This window comes from Octopus bimaculoides, chromosome 4 (genome assembly GCF_001194135.2).
Source record: "Octopus bimaculoides isolate UCB-OBI-ISO-001 chromosome 4, ASM119413v2, whole genome shotgun sequence".
Classification (NCBI taxonomy): Eukaryota; Metazoa; Mollusca; class Cephalopoda; order Octopoda; family Octopodidae; genus Octopus; species Octopus bimaculoides.
Window position 1 is genome coordinate 108,188,029 of NC_068984.1, and position 4,727 is coordinate 108,192,755.

Genomic DNA, 4,727 nt, shown 5'->3' on the forward strand with positions numbered 1-4,727 from the left:
GAGAGAGAGAGAGAGAGAGAGAGAGAGAGATCTATATATATATATATATACACACATATCTATGCATACATACATGTATATACATATACATACATACATACATACATAAATACATACATGCATGCATGCATGCATACATACACGCACACACATACACACACACACACATACACATACATACATACATACATACATACATACATACATACATACATACATACATACATACATAGACACGGCGCCGTCAATGTCAGACGTGCAAGCGCAGAGGACTGTTTAAAGTTCCTGTTTGAACGTTTGCTTCAACTCTTATACCAACTCTTCCACACTAAATCAGTAACAAGTTTACTTCTCTAAACACCTTTTACTTTATCAGCGTATTGTTATTCAGACCGGCTTAAAAAAATATATACGTTTTACCATGTGGAATTCCGTTAGCACGATATTGGTTGAAACTAATAATAATACCAGAGAGTACTACAGCCCCAGTAAGCTGTTTAAGAAGACGTCAGTACTCTTCTCGGTCTACTTGGAGTTTACACCTAAACCAAGATTTACTTCAGTGCAATGGAAAAGCTCATGACCCTTTTTTCGGTTATATGAAGCGATTAAATAAATACTAGGAGGAAACTCACTTAAATTTATCACCTTTACAGCGAAACGTCTTTTAAAAAAAGAACTGGCTTGCTTTTGTGATATTGATCGATCTTCTCAAAACACTGAAAACTGGCCAAAATCTACCATAAGATGAATTGGAAATCATACAAACAAATCGAGCCACCATCACTAAATTCTCGTGCCTCTCCGAAGGCAGTTGAGTCAAGAGAGACGACTGTGGAATATATCTTATATAACTTTAAAACATCTTGAAACCACAGTTCGTCGAAAACTCTTGTACTTTTTCGAAACTATACTTGAGCGACAGGCCATTCTCAAGAAGATTAAAGGGAAATTAAAAGTTATTGACGATGTTGCTGGCGAACACATGGAATCATGTAATGTTAACTACTGAAATATTAATACCCTCATATACACAGCTGCTATCACTCTTAAAGAATGCCTAAGAGCAATCTGTTGTATGCATGGTAATGAAATTACTATACGGTAGCAACGAATATGGAAAACAAAACTTGAAGAAAACAATCTGCACCGCCATATTGGATGGTTAGCTTCGATTACAACATGCAAGAGGAAATAATAAGTTCATGCCTCATTAATTATACTTTAGGCGTAGGAGTGGCTGTGTGGTAAGTAGCTTGCTTACCGACTACATGGTTCCGGGTTCATTCCCACTGCGTGGCACCTTGGGCAAGTGTCTTCTACTATAGCCTCGGGCCGACCAAAGCGTTGTGAGTGGATTTGGTAGACGGAAACTGAAAGAAGCCCGTCGTATATATGTATATATATATGTGTGTGTGTGTATGTTTGTGTGTCTGTGTTGTCCCCACAACATCGCTTGACAACCGATGCTGGTGTGCTTAGGTCCCCGTAACCTAGCGGTTCGGCAAAAGCGACCGATAGAATAAATACTAGGCTTCCAAAGAATAAGTCCTGGGGTCGATTTGCTCGACTAAAGGTGGTGCTCCAGCATGGCCACAGTCAAATGACTGAAACAAGTAAAAGAGTAAAAGAGTATACATAAGTTTACAAAACTCTATGGTAACCTTCATAGCAAGCTCTTCAGGGAAAGCTAATCACTCTAAAGCACGAACTCAGGACGCTGTGAGAAAAACTCCGTTACTTTAGGGGAATGTTTTTAACGAGCCAGTATAAATAACAAGTTTGCTTCCAACTCACAATCATTATATAGAGAAATGAGTAATAAAAATAGTACTGTTAAGAAAATTACTTCTCGAAAAGATGACTTCGACCTTTATACATTGTGCATAAGTACAATTGGAGAGGATATTGTATCAACGACAGTATGTTTTACATAAACTGTTGACTCGGAAATTTTCACTATAGTTGTAAGCAAACTGCATAATGGAAAGATACCTCGAAGAACTTTAATGGTTGGATATTGTTACATTTTACAGAAAACAATTAATATGTAGGAAGCGCATTCTAGAAGTTTTGAGACTTTCTTGGGAGAGGCAGTTATAACTATCCTAGATCGGGGTACTGTTAGCATATCATTATTATACACCTAGTAAGCTGACCTGCCTTCTTTTTATTCCAAATTCAAGGAGACGCTATAACAACACTTTGAACACATCCTACTTAATACTGCTTGACATAGCTGAGTAGTTGCAGAATGCAGTTGAAACGTTTGGCAGTTCGCTATGCAATAAAGTTTTGTTTTAAACTGCACAAAATCGCTTCAGAAACATATGAAATTTTCCAAACTGCTTATGAGCTAACTTTTTCGCTAGCACAAAAGATTCAATGACTTTAGAGAGGAGATGAGAGGTGATAAGAGCTGCTTATGGATTAACTTGCATGAACCGATCATTTGTTTCGTTTTCTGCTGGCACAAGAAGTTCAAGAGAGATGTTCTGACGGGTGTGTAAGCGAAAGGAATGTCAGAACATCAGATCTAGTTGAGAAAATTCACAATTCTCTGGATGAAGACCGTCGTGTGAATATAAACAATAAGCATGCAGTTTGCTGTCGGTGAGGCAACTGCACACAGAATTATTCATGAAGATATGAACAATTGCAAAATTTGTGTAAAATTTATTCCCCGGATGCTCAGTGACGAACAGAGGGAAAGATGCGTTGGTGACAACATAGAAATACTTGATTTCATTATCTCCAATTCAAGAGTAACTGAGTCTCTAGTAATCTGTGACGAAAACTGAATCTATTGCTATGGTCCAGAGGCCATGAGACAGAGTGCCCAATAGAAGCATACTGGCTCCCAAAAAGGCCATGCAAAGTAAATCCACCAAGAAATTCATGATGATTCCTTTTTTTCGACAGAAAGGGCGTCATCTACATCCACTGGGTTCGCTCTGGCCAGATGGTCAACAAAGAGTACTTTGTGGAGGTTTTGAGGGAGTTCAGCAAAAGCTTTCGTCGCCAAAGGCCAAAGCTTATCCTCTTAGGTCAGTGGTTCCTACACCAGGACAATACACCAATCCGCAATTCCATCCTGGTAACCAACTACTTGACAGAGCTGGGCATCAAAATTGTCCTGCGCCCTCCATACAGCCCAGGTCATGCTTCCTGTGACTTGACATTGAGAAGATGAAGGAAGTTGAGACAAGAATCCTGGACATCATCACTTTGGAGGACTTCCATTGGGCCTTCATAAAGTTGTTGAAGCGTAACATTTGAATTGAAGTCAGAGGATCCTACTTTGAAGGAGATTAGTGTTTTGTATTTCTTTGAAATTAATAACTGTCTCTTTTGAAAAGTTTCAAAACTTCCGGAAAGCAATTCGTACATTCAAAAGGAACTACGGAAGGTCAGACTGACATACCAAATTGACTTGTTATAGCACGAACGAATCTTATGAGAAAGAATGAAATCACCGAGTTAGCAGAAAACTATAAGCCCTTTGCTTACCTAAACATTACGTACAAGCTGCACACAAGCTACCTCAACAAATCCCTCCCGGGTCAGTGTGAATTCAACAACATAATGAGTGATGAGAAGGCAGGTGAAAAGAGGGGATTGTTGGGGCATACCGAACAACTTTTGATAAGCAAAGTTTTACTGTCTGAAATAAGAAAACACCATAGAAGCCTTGCGACAGTTGGCTTGATTATAGGAAAGCATTCGACTCTATTCCCCACTCATAGTTACTGATGTGCCGACATTTGGAAAAGTACCTGCTATTTTAGTTGCTGCCATTGAGAGACTTGCAAATACCTGGATAACAATTCTCACACTTACAACTTACAGTGGAACGATCTCTCCAATGTTATTAATATTTCAAAGGAAATATTCCAAGGAGATAATCTTTCTGTAATTCTATTCATTTTGACATTAAATCCGTTATCATACCTGCTACAAAAATCAAATGACTATATGCTAGGGTCTACAACTGCTAGAGATATTAATGTAATCTATAATTTCTTTGTAGATGAACTCGAGTCTTATGTGAAGAATGTTAACAACGCCAAATAACAGCTGGAGTTAATTACAACCTTTTCAGCTGATATAGTAATGGAATTTGGTCAAAAGAAACGTTCATATTCGATTGTTGTGCATCGACAGCTTCTCTATTTCTCCTGTTCCACACAAAGAATGCTACAAACTCCTAGGGACTCGTAACAACGTATACGAAGGTGTTCGGAATAAAGATAGAGTAACCCAAGAATATTGTACAAGACTTAGTCGGAACTCTCCTCTCACAGCAAGACAATATCTCACAATGCATTTGCAGCACCAGGGCTGATTCCACCACTTGGGATACTTCACAGATCTGTAGAGGAAATCTATTCCATAGGCATTAAAACCCGCACACACAGGTAACGATATCATCAATGACTTTGCAATTTAAAAAATAAAAGGAGAAAACTTTTCAACTATAAATAAAATGGAAGCATACAAGAATAAAGATTATTTTCCATCTTACTGTGAATTTTGTTTCATTTTGAAAAATAAAAATTAATTTTAAGGTTTATGCTCGTTTACATTTTTAATTATTTACTTATACTTGAGGGCACCAAAATCTTCCAAGTGCTTAGGGCCTCTATGGGTCGTAATCCGGCCCTGTATGTATGTGTATATAAGCTTGTCTGTGTTTATATTTGTAGTAATCTAAAACTCTATGCTGC

General features: G+C 38.1%; 1 long non-coding RNA gene across 2 annotated transcripts in view; it reads left to right on the forward strand.

Moving 5' to 3' along the window:
* Window positions 1–4,727, forward strand: part of LOC106875471 (uncharacterized) — a 308,728-nt gene that overhangs the window by 227,108 nt on the left and 76,893 nt on the right. The window contains exon 5 of one of the 2 annotated variants that reach the window (XR_008263989.1): window positions 4,031–4,487. The exons of the other annotated variant lie outside the window; for it this stretch is intronic. This is a non-coding gene — a long non-coding RNA (uncharacterized LOC106875471). Of the gene's footprint in view, window positions 1–4,030; window positions 4,488–4,727 lie in introns of those variants that run through there. 2 annotated transcript variants of the gene reach the window in all.